This window comes from Prenolepis imparis, unplaced genomic scaffold (assembly GCF_030444845.1).
Source record: "Prenolepis imparis isolate NDT839.2.m4 unplaced genomic scaffold, iyPreImpa1.0 SCAF_5, whole genome shotgun sequence".
In the NCBI taxonomy this organism is placed as follows: Eukaryota; Metazoa; Arthropoda; class Insecta; order Hymenoptera; family Formicidae; genus Prenolepis; species Prenolepis imparis.
Window position 1 is genome coordinate 3,772,608 of NW_028141163.1, and position 27,660 is coordinate 3,800,267.

At 34.1% G+C, this 27,660-nt stretch overlaps 1 protein-coding gene across 11 annotated transcripts in view; it reads right to left on the minus strand.

Moving 5' to 3' along the window:
- Hdac4 (histone deacetylase 4) overlaps nt 1–27,660 on the minus strand; it is a 108,681-nt gene that overhangs the window by 51,265 nt on the left and 29,756 nt on the right. For 3 of the 11 annotated variants that reach the window (XM_083037619.1, XM_083037618.1, XM_083037614.1), the window contains exon 1: nt 9,789–10,268. The exons of 3 other annotated variants lie outside the window; for them this stretch is intronic. The gene's annotated coding sequence lies outside the window, so the exon portion shown is untranslated. Of the gene's footprint in view, nt 1–9,788; nt 10,270–15,821; nt 15,901–19,226; nt 19,425–27,660 lie in introns of those variants that run through there. 5 more of the 11 variants (XM_083037611.1, XM_083037607.1, XM_083037609.1 and 2 more) reach the window with 4 other exon arrangements.

A 27,660-nucleotide genomic window follows, 5' to 3' on the forward strand; every position in this document is an offset into this window, starting at 1 on the left:
ATTGATATTTTGGGCGTTTTACTATAAATAATTTTTAATAAGTCAATGATCGTCGTTGTTTTGCAATACAAAATTGTGATTAAATTAGTAATGCGCGAGATGACACGTGAGATGTGTATTTATCTCGTGATCTAAATCAAAAAGATATTCGAATAGAATTCGATACACGTGCCGAGAGATTTGGCGCATTTAGACGACGCAAAACGATAAATATAGATTGTCGGGTCAGATTAGATCGTGGCCCTCACAGATTTAGTCGCTACCGTTAAAACTCTGAGGCTAGATACACCTATATTATGAATCGATATTAACATCGAATTGTGTTGAAATAAGATATACGAATAATTCATTCTAAAAGTTCGAATATTACGTGAAAATTAAATGCATTTTCCGTATACACTTGATGTACATTTTGATACAAATTGATATGTAAATTGATTATGGAGAGAAATATCAAGAAATATCATTCACATAAAAGTACATAAATATAATTGATTATTAAACTAGATTCATTCATTTCTAATTTCGCGTGATTTATTAAAATCACGATGTATTTTTAAGTGTGGAAATTGAATGGAAATTGAATCAACATCGTGGGAAGGGTTTTTTCATATAGAAGTTTTCTCATGTAGAAAACTACATTTATTCATGAATAGTATGAGAACGATCTGCGTGGTCCAGTTCTATGGCAAACAAAATAATAAAAGTACTTCCTCTTACTCGGCTGAGAAAATAATTTATACGTTTTACACATCGTTTTACGCGATCAAAATGGAGAGGATCGATGGCTCTTGCATCGAACGATTCGAAAATCCTATCGATATCTCGCCCCATGTTCCGATATTACTGCCAGTACTGAAAATATATAATATACGTAACGTAAACTATAGCTTTTCAGTACTGGCAGTTTATATCGGAACATGCCCTCGGACGCGACAGCGGAAACTCCATGAGAAACACGGCATGTGATGCGAAAAGGCTATAGACGTTGTGCATATGCGGAATCGTGTGACGTGTTCCTCGAGGTGACCGAAGAAAGTATGTATATACGTATACTGGGATAGAGAAAAGTTGCGGCTAGTTCATTCCACAGGCGCATACACACATATACATATATACACACACGCACACATAACATGTGTTCCAATCCACTGCGCGTAGAAGAGACAAGGTATTATTAATTCACTAATTTATCCGCCATACCGCGGTATACAGCTGTAGCTTTAGCGATTGAATCGATATTTTTTTTTCTCTATAATACAACCGGAAACTGACATGTTATACAGTCCGTAGAACGCGATTAGATATGTCAACATCTGATTGAAAAAAATTATTATAAATTTAATTCATCGCATCCCGATATACTAAATAACCGAAACTGAAATAATCAGATGGAAAACTCGATGGGGAATCGTAATGCGCAAGGTCAAGATGTAACTATAGAGATAAAGAAGGCTAAATTCATTTTCATCCTACTAGTATCTGCGCCAATCTTTCTCGTACACAAAAAAAATTTATAAATAATTTATAATCAGGCGAAGGACCAGATCATATATCTGATACAGGATTATTTTGTGTTATTGCAGAAATTGTATAATGCTCGAATATGATGGACTTTCCTAGGACTATTCCTATGATGGAAATTTTCATCCTACTAATATCCGCGCCAATCTTTCACGTACACAAAAGAATTTTATAAATAATTTATAATCAGGAAAGGGACCAGATCATATACCTAATACAATATTATTTTGTGTTATTGCAGAAATTGTATAATGCTCGAATATGATGGACTTTCCTAGGACTATTCCTATGATGGAAATTTTCATCCTACTAATATCCGCGCCAATCTTTCACGTACACAAAAGAATTTTATAAATAATTTATAATCAGGAAAGGGATCAGATCATATACCTAATATTATTTTGTGTTATTGCAGAAATTGTATAATGCTCGAATATGATGGACTTTCCTAGGACTATTCCTATGATGGAAATTTTCATCCTACTAATATCCGCGCCAATCTTTCACGTACACAAAAGAATTTTATAAATAATTTATAATCAGGAAAGGGACCAGATCATATACCTAATACAATATTATTTTGTGTTATTGCAGAAATTGTATAATGCTCGAATATGATGGACTTTCCTTGGACTATTCTTAAATAACGCAAAAACCGCCGAGCTATACTCAATTCTTAAGGTTAACGATCTTTAATTGTAGAAACACGAACCGAAAGTCAAATCTAACGAACGCGCCACTTTGCCATCGATCAAAAGTCAAGTCTCTAATCAGTGTATCAGTAATAGATATACACCATATTCAACACGGAAGGGAAGGGGAGTTAAATATATTTTCCTTGCCGCTCGATTTCTTTCGTTTCACGATTGCGCGACGGGTGCGCCGAAACCTGTCTATTTATCTCTTCCTTTCTCTCTCTCACTCTTTCTCTCGAAAAAGCGGCTATCTATCTACCAACCTACCCAGCGGGAGTCTATTTCTCTCGTTGAGTAGGCGCCAAGAATCTAAATTCGACGTCGCCACGCCTCCGCGACTTTTCACGTGCTGGTATAGTAGCGCGATAAAAGCGCACACGGAAATTCGCATCGAGATTTAAATTAATGCGTAAGTCAATCGTCAGCGCGATATAAATCGCGTTCATCTAGATGGATCGCAGATTTAAACTGTGTCTCTGATATTAAGATGCGGAGAGTCGAAGAAAAACTTATTTAAATATTATTTTCTTACAACTAGTTTGTACCAGTATTTTACGATTATGTAGTAAGAAAAGATATTTTTGTTATACATATGTTTAAGAAACACCCTGTATATAAATAATTAATTAGAAATAATTAATACCTATTATTGTATTATTGCAATAATAAAAAAGTAATATCTGTTTTATTCGCGATAATTATATCGCACGAAATTAAAAATCCATATAATATGTAGAAAAGATATTATAAGATAAAGATAAAATAAAGATATTATTGGAAAGTTAAATGACGTAAAATTGCATTATTCATTCAACACTGATCGAAATATATGTAAGTTGGTGAATTATTGACACGCATATAATTTTCATCATAAAATTATAACAGAGATTTATAAATTCGTCTTTTTTCGCACATCTCTAATTTTATAACTGTTTTCTACTCGTATATCGAATTAAGCTTTGGTCAATGGGCTCGTATGTCAAGTGCGCGATGAGGCGTGACAAAGGCGAGAGAAAAATCAACGAGGCCGAAAAAAAAATGAGAGGAGAGAACCTCCGACGAACAACGGCTTTTCTCGCCCTCGCATCGTTATTTTCGCGCTTTCGTGCGAAATTTGCCGGCGTTTTGCACACTTCAACGCCACTTTCGTGTCTAATAATATACTCCTCTCGATCGCGCAGCTTTTGCGCACACACGCATACATATACATATATATATATATACTCGTTCGCACGTGGAACGAGTTTCAGATATATACGCGTAAACAAGAGCGGCAAATGTAAAGGCAAACTCTCGAACATCTCATCATGCGTGGTATTGAATTCTTAAAGAGACCTTAAAATGTGTAGATATGTATGGACACAGGCATCGCATAAATTTACACCCGACGAATCCGGCGAGTCGGCAAAACTTTCGCCGACTCACCGATGGCATTTAATTTTAATTTCGCATCGGTGTTGGAAAATTTCGGTCGCGTGTGCAATGTAACGTTCGTTGATCCTTCTACTCTCTAATAAAGAGAGAGAGATAAATAACCAAAAATCTTTTTTTTCGCTCACGTAGTTTCTTTCACAATGATGGACAAAAATAAAAATAAAATAGTACATGTAGTACATGTAGATGACTTAAGTTAATCTTTCCACTAACGAGGAGTAATTTGACCCAGATCTTTTTATATGTTTATTCAACTAAAATAAAAACTTTCGAAAGAAAAATTCATTTATAATTTTATGTTACTGAGCACATTTATCATTTTAAAGTGACATGATTAATAAATAACGAGAAAGAACTACAATTATATTTATTATAATAATTTATATTTATTAAATTATTCATTTATATTTATTAAATTAAAATAATTTATATTTATTAAAACACGAAAAACAACTAGAATTATATTTATTTGAAATTAACAGAATAAAGTTATGTGATCTGAAAATACGAAAAACTTGTGACAATATTTTCCATTAAAAGAGATATATGCTTTATGTAGCAAAATTTTTTTAATCACATTTTTTCACTCCAACACTTTCTGAAGACATCAAAGAATTTCCTTGAGCAAATCCCAATAAAAAAATGGGTAAAAATGGGTAAAAAATGGTTAATTATTAATACTGGCTTTACAAAGTATGGCGCTCAAAATTTACGATATTAATATCCGTACGTCGGCTTAATTATCAAGTTCACCGCTGGCGATCGTTCATGATTACGGCGACAGTTGCGAGAACTCACTATGTGGGTCGAGACTCGAGGAGAACGAACTTGTGATCCGTCGCTTCGCGAAAGAAGTGATCCGCGATATCGTGCGTTTTACGAGGGGAAAGTTTCTATATATCTCATCTTTTTCTTTCTCTCTTCTATGTGTTGTGTGTGCGTGCGTGCACATGTAGTGTGTACGAGTTACGCGGTTATACGTGGGAAACGACGACGGCCTCGGAAGTGAGGTTCTTTAGCTTCCATGGCATATACCAGGATGAATCGATGAATCGATGAGCGAGAAAAAAGATAGGAATCGCGAGATTCAGCGCCGTCGCGATCCAGCTGAAAATTTAATCCCTTCCCTCATCTCATATGACTCATATTAAATTTTATTTTATTTTATTTTTACTTATTTAATTTAGTTTTTAATTTTTTTGTTTTATACAATATAGAGAACATTTGATATAAACGTTAAACGGATGTAAATAGTAAAGTATTCTTTGTAAAAAAAGTTTGAAATTTTTTACTTTTATACAAAAATATCGAAATATGAAGAATTTTTAGATTGTAATTGAATTTTAACTATATTATGTACATTTAAGCTAATATCAGATGATTGTAATATCGTTTTATAAAGGAATTAATAGGAAAGAATCGAATTATAAAAGGTTTATTATTATCCAAAATTAAAACCAAATAATTAATTCTTAACAAAAATGACGAAATATAGATAGCATCTTAGTTAATAGCCAAGGGGTGTCTCACTCACCAAAAATTTGTACATGTATTGCGAATTATCGGGAATTCCAAGTAATTCCATGTAATGAGCCGTGTAATTATAAGTAATGCGACGGAATTACGTGTAATACTAAACAATATAAAGTAATTCCATGTAATACTATGCAATATAAGATAATATAAAGTAATTCCATGTAATGCTAAAGTAATTCCATGTAATTCTAAAGTAATTCAATATGTTTGTTTATAATTTTTTGTTTTACAAATATAGTAAGTAATATATAGAGTATTTTGCAGTTTTTTCCAATTAAATATTCCTCTTTATTTACTAAAATAAACACTATTTAGAAGTTTTGCAAAATGTCAGAATATTATAGGATATGTAATAACATTTTATAAAATTGTATGTATCGTTTCTGATTTCATCGAAAATAATATCAACTCTTTTCAAATAAAATACAATATATTCAAATGTTAGTACTAAAACTTTAATTTAGTAAAGAAAAATGCAATTAAAATGGAGAAAGATATTAAGAGAAATAAATTTATAAGATATTATTTTAATTATGTAATCGATATACATATTATGCAAAAAATTCAAAATTAATATTTTTTATCATACAAATATTTTTTTAGTTGAAACATCCAAATTAAGATATCCCTATATGTATAATACTTAATATATAACAAGACGTTTCTGATTATAAATAAAAATAAATGAAAAAAAATTATTTTAAACTGTGACTAAAAAATTCAAAACTTTTTAAAAAGTCAACTAAAAACATTTTTAATAAAAATTTATTTATATGTTTATATTGAATTTTTATTTCTTTTATACGAATTTAAACACAAAATACAAATTTTTAATACTGATCTGATCAATTATTAATGATTTTATAAATTATAATATTTTGTTATACATATATTTGTATAGAGTTGTGTTTACATATATATATTTTAGTTAGGTAGCATGTTATATAGGTAGGTCTATATATTAGTTAGCTTATATATTATACATTTTTATTACAGAGTTAGTCATTATATATTTTCTTTAGTTCTTTGTATTTTTTTTCAATTAATTTTTTTTATATAGTCTTCTGTCTCTTCCTCGCGTGATGGAAAAAGAGACGAATAAAAGAAGCGAGAACGCGTACATGTGCACTACTACCGAAGCACTGAGTGCATATGTACGCAGTACATACAAGAATAAACTTTGATTTTACACACACACAACACATACAAAACTTATTTTATTAAATTTAAAAAATTATTTTTCTGCGATTATTACCCCTATTTATCTGAAATATTAATAAATAATCATAAATTTGACTCTCAAAAAAATTGTAAATCAATGCGAAGTAATACGTAATACGAAATAATACGACGTAATGCGAAGTAATCCGAAGTAATGCGTAAGTAATTCCAGAAAAAATGTACATGTATTGCCACAGTGAGACACCCCTTGTTAATAGCGATTAAAAAATATATTGCATATGATTTTATACTTATAGATTATTTACTGAATTTTATAGTTATCGCAAAATTTAATTTTGGTAACTTTGAGAACTTCACGTTTGTATAAATTGTGGAGATTGACTTTTCATGTACTCTATAAGAATAGAATATATTTTGTCTTTACACACGTAAATCTAATGTCGTTTTATAAGATCTTGAGAATTGCAATTGTATAAAGTGGCTTTTATCACAAGCATCGTTCAAGTTCGAGCGTGTTTATCGATCATAGACACGTGCATCGAATCTACTCAAAAGAATTTCGTATATTCTGCATGTGTGAATCCGATTGAACTGTACACCTCAACGTGCTGCTAATTAGTTCGATAATAATCCACGTTATGCACGAGCCTATATTATTGATTACGTAATATTGATAGTTTTGTTGCATAAATCGCGCAATCAAGATTTCATTACCTCATCTGTTTTATGTAGAGTATTATTATGTAGATAACAAAAATAATAGATTAATAATAAAGTGTTGAAAATAAATTTATCTACATTTAAATAAGGGGGATCAGAGTATAAAATAGAATTCCTTTGGTGATAGTAATATCGTCATGCTTCGAAAAAGCTTTAAATAAAAAAAATGTTAAAAGATATTAAAAAGATATTAAATAACATATAATTGTCAATTTTCTTGCTTACTTTTAAATGCACAGAGATATGTCGATTAATTTGATGTCGGATACGTTGACATTGCAGAATCAAACAAATATTCTATAAATATACGTCGTGACGTATGATGTAGTTACAACGATGTTTCTCTTCATTACGCAAAATATTATTTATGCGTGCTTCGTGTTGGATAAGGTTACCGAGATATTAATCGCTTATAAACCGGCGCAAATGTCAGGAGATTCTCGTGCGCGTGCGAAAGGATTCTCGCGCGGCGAAATATCATTGTTTCATTCTACTACTATACACGTGTGCGTTCGATTCGACAAACGTGCTCGACGTCGTTCGTCATCATTGTATTGCGCGATGCAACTCGTGCGTAAATCTTTCTCGACGCGTTCGCGTCGTTTTCGTTCGTTGACCGCTGAAACGACAACGTTCTCTCTGAACGATACGACCGGGATCGATGGATCGAAGCCGTTCGATCAAAGGTATAGTCGCTCTTCATTCAACGCGAATGAAAATGCGGTCCTTTATGTCCATTATATCGGTAGCGAGCAGCGTAAATCGTCACTATGTCTCTATTTCACGACCGATGTTTTCAGAAGAGATGTGGAAGAATTTTTTCTTTACAATTATTATAAATATAAGAATTTATTTTTCTTCAACTCTTTCGCGACAATAGTGTTAAAAAATAATTTAATCCAATTATATATGATTATATGCGATGCATATGACATGACAGAAAGTGTCGCATTAAACTCTAAGACTTAACTGTAGACTTATCATGATTTTAAAAATGCAAAATTGCCATCTGATATTTTTGCTATGATGAATCTGGATTGATAAAATATTAGGTTATTTCGAGGGAGACCGGATTATGATAATTTTTAATAATAAAGTGCAGTTAAATATCGCCGAAGCATGTTTCAAAATATTTTAATTAATCTATTAATATATCTTATAAGAATTTAATATCGGAACAAACAATATTCCAATCAATATATACAATATATTTTAATATATAATAAATTTTAATTTATGGTTTATAATAAAATAGAAAAAAAAAAAACATCTTTCTCTCTTGCATTAATATCGAAATATCATACATTATGTATGCTAATTTTAGGAAAACTTAAAAATTCATATTTTTATATTTTTCATACATTTGTTGGCAAAGAAATAATCGGAAAATATAATTTAAAAATTTCTAATTATTTAGGGTAATGTATCATTCTATTGTCCCACAATTATTCTCTACAAACTTATATCAAAATATGTTTAACGAGATTTATGACGATTGTTTACGTAGTCCTTTTATACTCGAAATGATAAATAATTGATGAATCATTTAATCATGACTATAATTTTTCATCAAATTTTACAAATTAAAAATGGATCGTTACTTTGGATAACGCTAATAATATGAATAATATATATTTTAATATCAAGAGACATAATATTTTGCATTAATATTAAAATACAATGTCGCACACATTTGTTTGAAATAAATTCGGATCGCTGAGGATTAAAGAGGCGTGTTTAATAAACCACCGACGCAAGGCGACACAACGCGACGCGCAAACGATCGACTCTGAACGTGGGCGTTGCACACAACAGGTGTTTCCTGCACGCGGAGCGTTTTCCTGCTATTTGAATGAGAGAGAAAGAGAGAGAGAGAGAGAGAGAATACAACTTTGCTCTTTTTCTCCTATTGACATTTCCTCGTAAACAAATTTTTGTAAACGTATATCGTATCGACGCTCCCGACGCATTTAAAAGACTGCGACTGTCTGATTTCGTCACGTCACGTGGACGCGAAACGTGATCTTTAAATTAGACAAATAAAAGTCGGAATTCAATTGACGGCATATACATATATGCTGCACGGTAAGCGATGAAAAAACATCCCACGTCTGTTTCGCCGCGGAAAAGAAGTATTTATTTATTATCGTATTAAACGCCATGCAGTCTGTTTTCTCGTCTCATTCGATGGGGATTCATTAATATTTCAATGCCGTAAACTGTTGATAAAAGCGTGCGGCGTTATCAACGAGAGAGAAATAACAAGAGCGAAGAATGGGAGAGGTCTTTCGAGGCCGCTACGTCTTCGTTTTTTGCTCCGGCAGCGCGATACATACGTACTCTCGGTGTGTATATGTACTTATCCGGCAAAGATATTCTCTCCTTCTCTCTCTCTCTCTCTCTCTCGGATTCCGAGAACGACGCGGAAAAAACGCAGATTACGTAGCGCGCGCGCGCGAGTTAACGAGAAGACGAAGAACACGATTTGTATGTTGTGCATCTGGAGATCCTCGCACGTTATAGAAAACGCAACGGCCAGTAAAGCGAACACGTCGCTTCGCTCGCATTGCGACATCGCTGCGAAATCGCGAAAATATGGCGGCCGCGCGAGCCTCGAGGCGGGCGGCGTTCTCGCGTAAAGAACACGAGCGCGTAATAAAAAGAGAAAGAAACGAAGTGAGCAGTTTGTTTGTTTACCTCGTTGCGATGTTCGTCGTAGGTTTCCCTCTCTTCCACTCTGCGTGCGTAATTCCTAGCGCGAGAAAGATGGAGGCGAGAAGAAAGGCGGACAAGTCGCGACAAGACACTCGGAAAATTTACACACTACCGGTCGCGTTCAACCGTCCTCTCTTTCTCTCTCCCTCTCGGAGTTACTTGACTTTTCGCACACGTTCCGACTTATCACACGCGAACGACCACACGCAGAGACTGTCATCAACTGTGACAGCGCACGCAATTATTTACGCGCGAGAGCGTGCGCGGTTGCCTCGAACGTCAAACGACGCGAACGTCGCTACTATATCCAGGAGACGCGACACGAAACTGGTGGTGACTGACTGGCTGTTACACGAAACGAAGGTCGCGCGAAACGAACGATCCAACACAGCGGCAGTCGTAACGTTGAAGATACAAACTACACGACGGACGAGAACAAACTAACCGCACACCGCAGTCGCTTCGCGCGCTCCTCACTTCGCGTCACTCTCTCGTTCTGTCTCTCTCTAATCCACGCGCTCCCTTTCCCACCCCCTACTTTTCCGCCCCTCCATTTCGCTCTTCTCTCTCACTTCGTGTGCTGTCCGCGCCACCGCGCGGTCGCCACCGTAGGCCCGATTATTTATAGAATCTCGGCATTGTTGTGTCCACGCGTTCCCTCGCGTTCAGGATCGTCTCTCGCGCCTTCGGCACCGCGAATTCATTCGATCACACATCTGTACACGATTCCGTAAAAATTGTATAATTTACGATGCGATTTTTAATTTTATAGAGATTTATTAATTACCAGAAATTTGAGAGAAAATTATCCGTGCGATCCTTTAAATTATATAATTCGAATTTACTAATAATTATAAATTTCTCTAAAATGACATGTAATTCGAAGTTATTATTAATTATAAGGCCCTGCGCACAATAGAGAAAATATTAAGAATAAATATAAAATATTAGGAGGACCTAAGCCTCTTTAAAAATGAGTTTTATTAATAATTAGAAATAAAATTGTAATTCAAATGTATAGTATATTATAAATCTCAGCATTAAGGGTCGATTGTTCCAACTTCTTGGTAAGTTTTACCCGACAGGTAGCATATTTTCGTCTCTTTTCGATAAGTTCTAAAAAAGAGACGAAGATATGCTACCTGTCGGGTAAAACTTACCAAGAAGTTGGAGAACAACCAGCCCTAATACACAGAAAGAATTTTCTCTTAGAATTTACCCTGAAAATTATGGTAATCATGGGATAATATGGTATGGAAAGAATTTTATGAGAATTTCTCTGATTAATATTTATCACAACAAAGATAATATCTATTACAATAAAATATAAAATATATTTGATTAATTTTACTATGCCGTTTAGTAAAATTAATCAAACATGTTTTATATTTTATTGTGATATAAATATTTTTATTTTTATTATGATAAATATTAATCAGAGAAATTCTCATAAAATTCTTTCCATACCATATTGTCCCACAATTACCATGATTTTCAGGGTAAATTCTAACAATAAGAGAAAATTATCCCAGTGTATATATCATATTTTTTTCATTTGACGAATTTATTTTACGAATGTAATACTGATATAAGCGAACGTATAATTATCTCACACACACGTATAAAGGAGTTTATTATAAAGCTTATCTTTAAATATCTCTAATTTCCCCCCCTTTTTGCGCGTTCCTAAAATAACTCTTTTATCTCTCGTTAGGAATATTATGTACGCAAGCAAAATAAGCAATTGTAAATATTCGTGACACGTGTCCAATGCAAACGTTCTGTGCAAATGACGCGAGGATCGAACGACGAGCAATGCAAACGGGCGCTACGATAACGTGGGCGGATTGGTTCGTACGTCATTCTATTCAACTCTGTTTCCTCGTCATAAATAGATGGGCCCGATTAATCACTGACGAGCAAGCCCAGGGGCTCGTCTTACATTACGCGATAGAAAAATCGATATTTTCCTTACGACCGATATTTATATCCCAATCAGTTATATATCCTCCCCCTCGGGTCTACGTCTACCTACGTGAGAGACGTAATATGTCCACCAACGTAATACTTCGGCTAACATTTGCCACTACCATCTAGGGAACCGTTAAACTTCTACTTCTAACGCATCACGTCGCAGTGTTTAATATGCTAAACGTGACTATGCGTTGCTAATTTTACGATTACGTCGTCATGTGTATAAAATTAAAACGACTAATAAAAAAAACTATATTTTCAGAAGAGTACTTTTCAATTTTGCGAAATTTTTTCATCAGAAACTAAGTAAACTTTCCTATACAATTTTATTTTCATGCAAATGAATTTTCATTATATACTTCAATTAATTTGTAGTCTTGCTAAAATAAATTATATACATATATATACATTTGTTTGCTCAAAAGTGTGCTCCATTTAAAGCCAGAAAATAATTTAATATTAATGTTAATTTAGAATTTTAGATAAAGAATGTAGCGATTATTTCTCGCTAATCGTCTTGGAAATTTGCAGCTTGTATAGGAAGCAAGTTTCAGTATGAAAAAAATATACGGTAATCTGAATCGGATTAAAAATGCATTGCGCGCTATCGGAAGTTCGTGGGCGCTGCGGCTGGCTGCTCCCGGAAGCTCTCTTATCGCGAACCCTTTGTTTTCTCCGCTTTAATTCACCGAAATCGTATAATCAGCGACCGCGTCGCCGGCGTTAATGACACTGCACAGATTACGCTTATCGACTCGTACGGTCATAGTACGGGGAAGAAAAAAATAGTAGACGTAGCCATATCATATTGTATATATCCATTGAAGCTTCCAGCCCGATTATATAAATAAAATTTTCTAATGCGTATGTGTGAATTTATATATATATATATATATATATTTGTCTGTACACATCTATACAATTTATCAGTGTATATTTATTAAATGATAAACTGATAAATTTTATAGATGTGTATATAGACAAAAAAGAAGAGGTTCCTTCACATTAATAGCAGATCTTAAGTTATCTTTAAGTTATCTCAGAATTTATAATCTTAATTGTTTTAAAATATAGTACATTTTTTATATTAATTTTTCTCTCAAATACAATTATATAAATAATATTTAAAATATCACCATTTATATTTGAAAAAAATATAAGATATCTTACATCTTTCAAATTTAAATATTTAATGTTACTTATTAAAAAATTACGATAAGAAATGATAGTTTCTCTTCCTCCATACAAAAAAGTCGATTTCAAATTTGTCAATGGGCCTGTTGTGCTAAACAATTTTAGGAAATTCAATCCATTATAGAATCCTTTGTATCGTATCTAATAAGTAGGTTCAATCGGAACAGAGAAATCCATTTGTCGATATTTCCTTTACCATGCTATTGGTAAGCCGGACAAGCAGAATCAGTATTATTTCGCTCGTTCTTGGATTAATCATGTCGCTGCGCAAATTGACATTTGGTCCGAGATCGCGCTCTCTGACGCAATCTCGGCAGTGCGCGCGTGCAGCAGCGGATTTGCATTTTGTGAAAGAAAACAAAGTGCATCGTTACCGAAAAATTAATATCAAACATCGCGACGTGAATAATGCATGAAGGTTGTCGAATTGATTGAATCGGAAAACGTGCGATAAAATATCATTAGAGCGTAATTTTCTATAAATATACAAAAAGGAGAAATCTTTCGCGCGTTTCCGTGATTGTGACGTTTAAACGTGATTAATAAATGTAACGATCATTATTACAAAGTCAAATTCAAAAGGAAGAAAAGATGACAACATGAGATATTATTTATATGACTATTTTTGACGCATAGAAAATACGATTAATTTTATTTTCTTGTATCTTAAATTTAAAGTATTCTTTTTTTTCCGTTCTAAAAAAGGCATGTTATTGACATTGTTGTCGCTTTTCTACGATGTTGATTGGCTGTCTCGATTCGCATTGTGCGTTATATTCATAGCATCGAGCAGCTGTCATCGCTAAGATTAGCAGTTTGATTTAATAATATATTATAATATACTTTAAACTCGATTAATATTTTTGACAGTTATCAGCTGATTTCTGTCAAAAAATATTAATCGGATAAATTATTATAACATATTATATATTACTTATAAAATATTATTGTTTTAATTATACTAATATGTCGTAAATAATATAATATATACTTTGTCCGCGTTTAATATTTTTTGACAGAAATCAGCTGATAACTGTCAAAAATATTAATCGATTTTAAAGTATTAAAACATATTATTTAAAACATGTTATTATTTTATTTAATTTTATTTTGGACAAACTGTCAAACTGCTAATCCTCGCGATGACAGCCTCTCGACCTCTCGATTCTATAAATATAACGCACAACGCAAATCGAGGCAGCTAATCAACACCGTGAAAAAAAGGCAACAATGCTTGCAAGAATCGACTTAACTTGCCTTTTTTAGAAAGGGACTGGAACAACGACACAAGCGCGCACCATTCCTCGAATTTTTATTAAAAAGAATGATACAGATATCAGCTGATAACTGTCAAAAAATATTAATCGAGTTTAAAGTACTGTAACATTTTATTTAAAACATTATTATTTTAATTTTTATAATATAATAATATTATTTTAAAATTTAATTAGCAATTTAACGCTTTAATCAGCTGATGTATGTTAAAAAATATTAATAAGCATTAATTTGCTGATTAAATTTTAAAATAATAATATGTTAAAAATATTAAAATAGTAATATGTTATAATGCCTTATCTGCAATTAATACTTTTTGACAAAAATCAGTTGATAACTGTCAAAAATTTTAATCAAGTTTAAAGAATTGTAACATATTATTTAAAACAGATTATTTTAATTTTAATAAAATAATAACATGTTTTAATACTTTAAAATCGATTAATATTTTTGACAGTTATCAGCTGATTTTCTGTCAAAAAATATTAATCAAGTTTAAACAAACTTTATATAAAAATATCATTCTTATTTATATAAAATCGGGTAGCGCGCGCTTGTGTTGTTCTAGTATAATATAAAAACAAGTTATAAGAACTTTCTAAATATATATCCGAAATTTATTTCTCAGAAGTTTTCGTGAAAGGAAAATTCGTTTATGTTTATATTATATTTCCTTCCCTATCAATCATACTTTACAATATCGATACATCATATTTGGAAAATGCGCGGCTGCGGAAAATGATCTTCTATTCTGTAAACCACAGATGGTTTCCTTCAGAAAGTCGCGGACGAGTTCGACGATAACGAACGACTCTATACTGTAAAGCTATTGTAAAGCGAAAGAGAAAAGTCACTCTTGCTTTGCGCGACGAGTTCCTCGTGTGTAATATCATGCATCCCCGACCGCCTTTGACGAGCGCGCGGTTCTTCCCCGTGGATCTAATTCGATCGACGGTGGAATTTTTTTTTTCAGCCGCCGGCTAAAAAAAGAGCCATCTTCCAATCACGTGCCACCTTCCAAAAATAGCAGACAAGGTCACGCTAAGCGGGTTTCCCCTCGTCCACCACCAACCCTCAGCGCCGTCCGCCCTAATCTCTATCGATCCATCGGCTTGGCTACCGTTAAACACATCGGCCAGATAAAAACTGACATTTCATGAATACCAATTGTTGTTATGCGAAAAAGATGGATGGACAATCGTCGAATGGTTCGTTTTAATCAAGCCGTTCAGTAACAAATAATCGTGTCCCTTTCGTTTATAGAAAAAAATATATAGAGTTCGCGAAAGCATTTAATACAATTTACAATTTAAAGCCATGTATTTTAATTTTCTATAATATTCTTCTTTCGTGTGCGCTTATAGAAACGCGGAACATCCGAGAGGCAGCGAAGTACAATAAATTCAATAATACACGAACCATGTATAGCGATGTATTTTTATAATTTGTGTAAGTGTAAAAGATGATACAGCAAGTCAGGCGACTCTAATACATTCAGAGTCTCTCGTTTGCTTCGGGGCTATTTATAGGATCGCTCGATATGATGTACTGATTTTATTTTTAGCTGCTTACCTAGCTACAGCCCTTTCACCCCTTCGGCATGACACCCTCGTGACAACCATAAGCATGCGAAAACTGCCTGGATATTTACCTGAAAAAAAGTAAATTATTTTTTGAAACTATATATAATAAAAAAATAATACGCAATCGATAAAAACATGTTTATATAATATCTGATAGTGAGATGAATTTAGAGAACCTTTATTGGAATATATAGATATTTTTTTATGCAACAGATTCCAGGAAATGAAATCGATATTTAATACCGGCTAATGTAAACATAGTTACAAAAATAGGTTAAAAAATTATTACAGTGTAAAATTATTTACAGTTATAAAACATTAAAAAAAGCTTTGTAAACATTTATAAAAAATCTTTAATAAAAAAAAACCTGTTTGTGTTATAAACCGATTCTTCATAAATGTGTCAGATAAATTTAATGGTCAGAAATGAATAGTGATTTATAGAAAAAATTATTTAACATGCAAAGTATTTGCTCTCTCTCTTATGAAGAAATTTATAGAAAATCTGATTTTTTAATTAATTAATGACTGTTCTATTTAATTTCGACGAATTCAATTTTCGATCGGCAAAAGTTATACCTTTTATTTTAAGAAATTAACGCGTTTTCGTAGAAGATGGGAAGAAGTGGAGATTATTTTTAAAAATTAATTTTATTCACGGCATCGAAATATTGCTCATCAAAATTATGCCGCTTTTAATTCCCGTTTGCTCCCTGGCTAAATCATACCCTCTTCGAAAGCGCAAAGTTCAACGAGACTCTCGCGATAGGCTCATGCGAAAAACCAGACACACAAGGATCGCATCGAGCTGTCTCGATCTCAGCATGAGGTCGTTCGGAGCGTATAAATACGCGTCTTTAAAAAGCCGACCGTTCCGCTTTTAAAAAACCGCGTATCGTAGACGACTCGTTTTCAGGGTGGCTCGTGTTTCTATGGAGTGTCACTTTACTCCGTGGAAAATGAAAAGAATGTAATAAACTATGATATAGCTAATTTACAATGCGCGATCTATCGCTTCTAAGCGCAACATAAAAGAGAAATTTAAAAATTTGGAAAGTTGGATAAAAATATCCAACAAAAAATCCAAATTTTTTTTATCTAGAATAAAATACTTTTCATCCGTCTAGAGTATAAGAAAAAAAAATAAAAATCTATACCATTATGTCACAGTTCACGGATTAAATTTTTATATATTTTTATTAGACCTAAATATATACATATGTATTATATTCGAATAATATTTAAAACAGATTTGCTATAGCTTTGTATCCTTCCTTAAATAAGACTATATCTGAATCCTCTATCCAAATTAGCAAAATTGATTATTGTGCAAGACAGTATAACGATACGTAAAGGAACAGCTCGGTTAGGCGGGCACTCTCTCTTTCTCGCGGTATAACACAGCGAACACATGTGTGTACTAGTACGAAAATAGTGACTGGCTCGTTCGAAAATACCGACCGCTAAAAATACGGACAAAAATAAACGTCCACACGTGTGAAAACACGCATTAATATTCGCCGCTCGTCCAACGGGCCGACGTTTCCATGCCACTGTATAGTGAGAGAGGACCCGCGTCCAAGCGCGGGTGGCGGACAAAGACGGACACACGGTAAGTTTGACGAGGATAGAAAAAAAGAAAAAAAATTTTAAAAAAACAAAAATCTAACGGTGGTGAGCGAAGCGAGGAGAACCAAGAAAGCGTGAGAAGAGGCGAGAAAAGGCGGTAAAGTGCAGCGAGCTTTGCTCAAGCATCATCTTTAAACAAATTTTCTTTCATCGTGCCGATAGGTATCCGCGGTGTCTTAAACTACGAAAATAGACTCGGAATCGTGTCCTAAATTCCTCGAGTCGTTTCCCGATTACCAGACTACGTAAAGATTGGTAGCATGATGAATGTGTGTTGCGTGTATTTTAGAACACATATAGTATATTTCAAATGTGTAAAAACATATTTTGTAATGATTTTTGGAGAAATTATGTTTGATCAAACTATTATTATGATACAACCAATCGCAAGAATTTATGCCTTCTTAAAAAAAAAAAAGATTTCTATCTGTAGATCGATACCAAAAATTGAGAAATAATATAGCGAAATAAATGCCAGATTTATTTTTTTGCAGAAACAATATAAAATAAAATGCGCTCAAAAATTCTTTGCACACATTTCTTATCATTATAATATACATATTTTCTAAAGACTCTGAATATAATTGAGAAACAATTCCCTTGTGCTATTAGTGCTCATTAGCAACATTGCATTTATGAAGCATACAAAGTAGATGAAATTGACAATCTTTTCAAAGAGTAATAAAAAGTTTAATCGCATATTACATTGTTTTTAAAATAAAAGTACTGGGGAAATTCTTCTCTTGTACGACTGCTACTCAGCATGGAAACTGACAGCTTGGAGTTCTTAAAAATGAGAAAAATAAGGAATTTCGCATTTCGTGGCACTTGTACCGTTCATCATGATCACTCCTCGATTCCCTCGGCTGCGAGATACGCGCATGCATGTATATGAAAGCTTGCGGATCTGACAGAAAAATCGCCAGGCGAGAGAGAGCGGCCTGGCGCCATCGTGACAGCGCGAGGCGGCGCCGTTTTCTGACTCACGACGAAAAAGACGGCATGACACACACACAAAGCGACGAGAAAAAGGGTGGCCGCCACCCGCGCCCTCGTGCGCGATCGTGGTGTTGCCAGGGGTAACCCTGATATTTCGCGCGCGTGACCCATAATCGCGCAAAATGCGCCAGTGCGTCATCCCCGCAGCAGAGAGTTCACGGGAATCTTGATATTGTAACATTAATGCTTAAAGATAAATATTCAATGAAAAAAAAAAAAAGAAATGATGAAACTGAGGATGTCATTGAATTAAAATACGCGGAATTGCATTAAATATGTGATCACTCTGGAAAATTAATCTTTTTTTCGACATAAATAAAATGTCAAAAAATATATTGTATTTATCAAGATTATTTTACGTTTATGTATGAAAATAAAATACGTCGTTAAAGAATTTTAAACAAATTAAGATGAATTAATTTTCAAATAAGATTTTGATTCTGAAAGTTTCGGTTTTATTTGTCTGCTTTCTGCAATTAATTAATCTCAAATGATGTAATCGCATGATTAGCAATGCAAATGAAAGAAACAGATCAATAACTGTGTGTGTGTGTCAAGAAACTAGAATTTAATTACCTCTATTACTAATTGCGGGTAATTTTATTGTTCCAAAACAAGTTTTTCTCTCTCTCTCTCTCTCTCTCTCTCTCTCTCTCTCTCTCTCTCTCTTTCCCCTTTCTCTCCAATACAAATTGTTGTCAGAGCCACTTCATGCATTATTCTATTATGTCTCGACACGAAAGACGATAATGAAAACATGACTTACTTAGTACAATGACGTGAAAGAACCGAGTTCTCCGCGATAATTTCCTAAACTTTCTTTGATGGTAAAAGAATTAAGCGAACAGATCACCCACTTTCCTCTGGCTTTTCTCGCGCACTCCATCAGCGGATCCATCCATTCGCGACGGCGACCGTCAGCGCCGTCATCGTTGTCATCGTCGTAGATTAACAGGTAGGGACCGTTTCGCCACTCCCGCCGTTCGATCTGTCGGCCGGGGTGAGGAAGGGTGCGGATGCGGACGGGGGGGAAGGTGCGGAGAACCCGGACTATTTATAGCATCATAGGTCTTTCGTGGGAGGATCGAGTGGGACGAGGCTGCGCGACAACCGGCGGCGGCGATGGTGGCGAGCAGGGAGGTGGAAACGTGTCAGGGGTGGCGGTTCGAGGAATCCAAGGGAGACGGCAGTCTAGGGTCTTCGAGAGGAAGGGGAAAGCGAGAGAGGGCAAAGCGGAGAGAGGCAAGGTGCTGAAGGTAAGAGTGAAGAGGAAAGCAAAGGGCAAAGAGGGTCGAGGAGAGGTGATAGTCGCTATAAATAGAAGCATTCAGCCCGTGGACTCTTCTAGGGTGACCTTTGCGAGAGAAAGAGGAGTGAAAGAGAAAGGGAGAAAGAGAGAGAGAGAGAGAGAGAAGAGCAACGTCGACTTGCAGGACGCTATTAGGCTAGGTTATTGGTTCACCCTCGTCTCTTCTCTTTCTATCTCCCTTCTGGGTTGGGCGCCGCCGACCGCGAATCTGGGTTATGTTTACTACCCCCTTCTCGCCCCTTTCCCTCCCCCCAGCGACCGTGTCGACGGCGCCGCTGCCACTTTCCTCGCGCGAGAATGTTGTGCGCGAAAACGCACTGCGACACGCATCTCCTGGGCACGCATATTTATTCTCTTTTTCATATACATATGTATATTTGCAAGTTGCAAAAGTGGTTGATAGACGAAGATTAAGATGTTCGTCAAAATAAAAAAAAAATGTTGCAAGCAGTTGATTCAATATTTGCAGAAATGGCATCTTTCGCGAATTATCTCTAAAATATAATTCTACTACACCCCCTTTGAAAATATACTCATCCTTTCTACTTTGGGAATCAAAATCATATTATATTATATAGTATAAAATGAAAAAATTGTATTTAATATTTAATGACATTAAATTTCGAGAAAATAAAATTTCCGAGATATTTATAGTATAGGTATAACAATCGGAAATAAAATTTGGATCTTTCAATTCTCCTAGATGTATATAAACTTCACAACTTTTTAATCATTTTCATGAAATATTTAATAAACTATCTGTAAATATATATGGATTTTTCACTTATTTTGATAATATACATTTCATAATTTTCATGTTATATATCTGTAGAAATATTAATTTATTAAGATTTATTAACAAGTTATTATATGAAAACCATAAAATTGTTAATTAAATAAAATATTAAATATTCAAGCTGTGTGATATTAAATATTTAAAGAAAAATATGTTCTAAACTGTATGATATTGTATTGTAATTTGTAAATAAAATAAAAATCATCGAGAAAGAGAGAATGCAAGAGTGTTAATAAATTTTATTAAATAAATAATTTATATTTTTCACAGTAGTTATAAATAAGAACGCGACGCACGCGGATGTTAATAAAGAACATAATGAATTTAAGGTATAGAAAACTAGGGGTCTTCGCATATGATTACGAAATATTAAGTTCAAAACTTGCAAAGGTTTGTCCAAACACGAAAAAGAGAAACAAAACGATTGGAAACGAGGGTAAATACGAAAATAAAGCGCTGTTGAAAAAGAAACAACGGCGGAACGAACTTTGATTACCGATCTTTCCACCATGGAAGGAACGATCGCTTTGATCAGTGGCCGGGAGCACCAAAGTAAATATAATATGTCGCGGTCAAAGCAGCCATTCCTGCTAACGAAAGCAAAAGTCTAATCAAATTAAGCCGAAATCCATGTATTATAATTAAAAAAAGATATTTCCATCATTAGTAATTCGATGTATTTCATAATTACATATACGTATTCCTACTTTATTATATTTTCACACACACAGTTTCATATTTTTATATCCTGCTCTGCATTACAATATAGAAGCCAATACGAGACTACATGTCGTACATTAAACAAATGCTGGAAACGTATAACGCGGCAGCGTTATAATGGAATAATTTTAATTAATTTTTTCGCGATACGATTGTATATTCCGATTGTATATTAAGCAAATATAAGGTACAAGGCCAAATTAAACATGGAAAGTTGATTAAAATTTAACGCTTCAAAATGCAGCAGCGATCACTTTTATAAAAAAAATTGGTTCAGAATAAAAATTAATCTCTACTATATTAATCTAACTAATCCCTAAGCTATTTTTAATTTTCAAATCTTGAAAAATCTCGTTTTCTCCAAGTTTTTATCGGATTTATTTTTTGAATTCTATAAAAAAAATAAATAACGAAAGTACTTTTTATACGTCAAACGTTACTAATTATTGATCGAAATCAATTGGCAACAAAGAACTTATCGTCGACCGCACCGTCAATCACGCAAAACTCTCGATGGCGAAACGGAAGTTATTGCGTGCGATGACTAAATTTGTGCCCGAGCAACCTGTCACTCTTGCGTCGGTCGCGAGAGACTTTGGCCAAGCACGGAATTGAGCACAATTTGTGCCAAACGCACGCGACTAACATTAGTTTTATACCCTCTCCGGATGCGAACTCTCCGCGCGCGAAACAACCATTTTGGATTTCGACTTTGTCCTAAGAAGAATCGCTCTTGTCTACTATAAATAGATTCGTATTAATAACTCATACTTCATGCTAAATGTAGCCGCCTGATACTCGGCCCGAAATAACATATGCGATCTTTATGTAAGAAAACTCGGACGACCATATTTAGCATTAAATGTGAGATGTAAATATAGATCGCGATTCAGCAAAATCAAAATAATCCGACGAAAATCGAACTAAAATCTTATATGTATATATATATATATATATATATATATTTAGAAGACACTGCGATATTTTCGAAATCTATTTAATAAATATTGCAGACAATTATAAAACTATAAAGGAGTATATTATATATGAATTCTATAAAATATTTCTCCTTTTATTTAAAAAGAAAACTTAATTTTATACATATTTTTTATATTTATATATAAAATATGTACAAATTTTTTTTGTATTTTATATGTATTTTTATATTCAAATTTATTTCCTTTTAAATAAAAAGAGAAATATTTTCAACTCATAGAATTTGTAGCCAGATTTGCAAGGCTCTGGGACACCGTATATACATACGTATATGTATCACCGCATAAAAGGGTAATAAATGTCCGGCGCCATCGCGCTGAAGTATCTCGTAGTTTAAAAGTATTTCACTGCTATCTCGATAAGAGTTAAATTTATTGAAATGCCCCACTTGGGGTAAGATTTAGAGGTACAATTTCGCTACGAATTACATTAAACGGGGAGACGGGAATGGAAGAGGGAAGGAGAGGAGAGATGAAGGCGACGCCTATATTTTTCATCGCTTATATTTTTCATCGCGCATTGAAAGCATTTTATGCGAGCGTCGATGAAAAATGCAGTAAAAAGCAACGCGGGATGAGTAATCGATGACAACATTGGTCGGTGCAGCAACGGACGAAAATAGAAACGTTTCACGTGCGCGATCGATCGGCGTGTTTTTCAGGCTACGGCTCTTTCGCCGTGAATTCAAATTTTTTTATGAGCGCGCATCCAGCGTCTATAACTCTTAACGTCACGAGCAATTGCACATTGGAAATAATTCTCACGGACGTATATCATTTTTGCAGGGAGGGAATAATCCAACGTGATTACAAACGGCTACAAAATACAGCGGCGACTTTTTATTTACGACACATTTTCAGTCGGTGTATAGATCCGTTGTTATTATCTTTCGCTTCCTTCGATTGCGATAAATTATCAGGCGTTTTGCCTCGCCACCGGAATGAAAATTCTTTTTGTCAATCGCGTGAAAAACACGGATAGGGACTTTCCTCGACCTAGCTCTCGACGCACTCGCGAAAGAAATTCTTTAATATCCCTCGAACGATTCGCGCGATAAATAACGAATAACTACATTAATGTCAATGAAATTTTTTTTGTTTATCAGACAGATGACAGCAATTTATGGGAAAAATATCATCACGTTAACGAGTGATCGCGGAATGATATGCGTGTAAAAGGATTGATATCAAAGGATGAGATGTTGCGCGATGACTTTCTCGCGCGTATTTCTAACGAAAACGAAGAAATGGATGGAAGCTGCAACGAGGGAACAGCAATAGAAGCAGCGGCACTACCACGATTACCATCTACTACCCACACGCGAACACAACGCGGCAGCCTGTAACAAAATTAGCGCGGGCACAATGCGAACCCGCCTTCGCTCGAGAAAATAGAATTGGCAGGCTACCAAAACCGAGTCTTGAATAGATTTCAAACTATATGGATCCTCCTTCGTCTCTCTTCCTCGCTCATTCGTTTGGCCATCTTGTCTCCTCTCCCATCCATCCCTCGCGGCCTTTGTGTGACATAACGAGTCCTCATCCCGTTATTGCACTCGTTTATGCGCGCGAATTAACGCTAAAAATCAGGCGAGAGGATGCTTTAATCCTAAATCGATGGCGCGATATACCTACAAAGTGGAACGATACTCGGATCGATCGATGAAAATTTTTATCACCGATCATTCTTGTTAATATTCTTATAATATTTTGTAAAAATATATCTAATAATAATGTGTAAAAAAATGAAGTTAAAATAGAACAAAAAGAATGACAGAGAATTCTCTCACAACATGTGTACAAGAAATGGATAGATCCTAATCATTTCAGTGCTGTTATTTCCGTTTCATCCCCATCTTCTACAACTCTTTGATAAATTGCAGCGCATTTGTTACAGATGATTTAAGTTAATTGTTGACGACTGAAAGCGAGTCGACTTGAAACGGTGGTATTCGGTATTCGATTAGAGAACATCATCGAAAAGAGAGAGAGAGCAGCTCGTGAGGTGCCGAGAGAGGGCGAAAATAAATGGTGTCGACGAAAATAAACGCGCTATTTTGTGTGCACCTCGACGGCCACGTCGGTATTAACGCCAATGTGTAACGGTCGATTGTGTGCATGCGCGCACGGTATGCGGCAAATTCGCTAATCCTACCCCGAGTATACACCGAGAGAACACGCCGCTCGTGTAACCCGTGCCGATGCTCCGAATATTCGAGGCTCGCCCGAATATCGCGTCCATTGTATATAGTATATCGATGCTCGTAATGTGTGTGTCTCCTGTCGCGCGTGACATGGATACGCAATGATATTGCCATTTGCAATGTTTCAAACAATCATTGTTTTTTTTTAATTATTTTCAAACATTGAAGACAGAAATATTAATTTATCCATCGTATCTAGATCTTTCAAAGAAGATTATTTAGTGATAAAATAATTATATGTTCATCTAATTATATCCATTTCTTGTATACACATGCTGTGAGAGAATTCTCTGTCATTCTTTTTGTTCTATTTTAACTTCATTTTTTCCACACATTATTATTATAGATATATTTTTACAGACTATTATAAGAATATTAACAAGAATGATCGGTGATAAAAATTATATGTTCATCAATTATATGTATCTTCGTTATTTTCGAGAAATTGACACAACTGCAAATGTTTTTACGTGATATCCCAAATTATTATTTTTGTAATAAATGTGCATAAATTTTTTATATTGCAACAGTAAAAAAATAATAGTTCTTAATTTATCAATAATTTTAATATTTTCTTAATGTTCTGGTATGTAATATTTAGCATTTAATATTGTACAATAATAGCTGTTTAAGAATATTTTTGTAAAGAGGCATTTAAATCGCGTATATATAAAATTTCTCAAATATATATGGTCCGATTCATTACATTGCCTTTCCTAATTTTGACAGAAGAATTGATCATAATTGAAAACAAAACCGTAATATTCTAAAATTATATAAGACTTTTTATATCAATATCGAAAGTGTAAATAAATCTAAATCTTAAAAGTTTTGTTGCATCTTTGTGGAATAAAATTCCCTTATAGCATGTAGTTTTACGATTGACGAAATTGACAATTGATATATTCCATAGTTTGTTTTCGCGCATTTCCCTTCACGTGAGAGACACGAGGAGAAAGATGACTCTATAAAAGAAATCAAAGATGTCTCACCGGAAAGAATACGAGCGCTCCATTGATTTTGCCACCGGGATTGCTCCCGTTCTTTTCTACGATACCAACCCGTTACGCGAATACTGTACACTTGTGTTCGACCCACTTTTCAAAAGAAAACTTACTTCTTCCATAAATGATCGTGCAGAAAGTATGACTGCTGTTACCATACCAGCGCGATCCTTACTGTTGCAAGAAGAAATATCACGTGAAAAAGTTTGCAGATTGATGTACTATAGGTAGAAAAGTGTCAAAAAATAAATGTTTACCCACATTTATACATCATTAAAACTTAATCATCGTTCTATTTTTAACACTATATATCAGAAATAAGCGAACATGAAAAGATTGAAGCTAGAATAATGTTAGATCGTGTTTAAATATTTGACAAGGAGAATCATTTAATCAGGATTGCAATCGATTTACGCGCACGAGAAATAAAAGAAACAACTTAAATCGATTTCCGAAGATTAAGTTTTTCGAGAGAGCTATTTTTTCCTCTACATGCACCGGGAAAATAAAATTCGCGCGTGCATCGGTAGTAGTTTCTAAATCGCGTGCGACGCGTGTACGCGTTAATCCATCATCGAGAGACCTTGACCTTCCTGTATATCCCATCGCCGTAGGAAGGGCGTCCTTTCGCGATCTAATCTCTGCGCAAGCTTAAGCACGCCTTGCTCAACGAAATTCCATCTCGCTTGCATTTCCACTCGGTCGAGTGGCTTTCCTCAGAGGCATATCTTGCACGGAAATTTCAAATAATCGAGCGTGAAAAAATCACACAGGATAATTTTATTCAGAAAGACTTATCGATTTTAAATATTTTTAAGAGAAATTGTTAAAAGAGATGAGAAAAAGAGAGATAATATAGATATAGAAGAGAGCCTTCCAATAAGTTGATAATGCTTGCGCATAAATTACCCGGGATCTAAAATTACTAGAAATCCTGGAAAGTTATATACCATTTTGTCTTCGAGTCATAAATAAAAAATGCCAATCTCTTCCTACTTTTTCCATCGTCTCATTTAAAATACAATAAATTGCAAAAGTTTACTAGAGAAAGTTGATGGTTTCTGATTTAAGAAAAATCAAAGTTTGTTAATTTATAGGAAAAATGTAAAATGATTTAAATAAACATATAAAATTAGAAACTATTCACTCGTGTTCTACGTAATATATTAATTTAAGATTTCAAAGCTTAAAAAAAGATCGAGAATTTAAAACCAACACTACTTGATATATTTCGTCGATCCGAATCTCGGGAGACGGAACAATTTTATTTTTTACAACATTAAATTATTACACGCGATACGATTTTATTCGAATTTCCAGAATATATGTAGTTTTGAAAACAAATTTTATTAACTTTAACAAAAAAATATATTTAGACAAGACGATCAAATGTTCCGAGTTAATGGCAAAATTGGATATTTATATGTACAAGTCCTGAACATATATATTTATATCGGATAAAAATGGCGGGTTATGTTACCGAATCAAGGTCGAATAGTATATCTCGCATCCTGGAATATCCGAATAAAATTATTCCTTTCTTTACGACGGCCTGCTATATTTGGCGGAAAACTTATCGTTTATTAAAAAATAGTACAAAGACAGAGAGTTGCACGCGTTCGCTTGTTTTATTAATAGCGTTCGACCAGACTTTGTCGATAATCAAGAGTTTATCCGTCATAAAAAAAAGTTACCGTCGTTATGCGACTTAAAATAACCGCAGGAGTTTGTCGAGTCCGATAAGTCGCTTTTATTTATACAGACATAATCGAGCGTAGCTAGATACGTGTCACAGTTAATATGAATGACGGATAATTTGAAATTGATGCACACATACAGGTACACAAACACGCGAACTTTATTTAAAGATATAACACATGTCATATAAAAGAAACGATCACGATGTATCTTCGCCATCAACCGATAAAAGGTTCCTTTCCTTTCGCCCCAACTTCGTCCCTATATTTCTTATTAATATCTTCTGTCTGAAAATTCGACGCGTCTGCGACATTATGTAAATAATGCAACGTTTTCTCATCTCTCGAAAATATATTTTTAATAATATATAAGAAGTGGATAACGATCGAATCACCTTTACTAAAGCCCGAATTACGAATTAATCACCGAGTTTGTCCATTATTATTTGTGCAAAAAAAAGTTTCACGCGCTCGT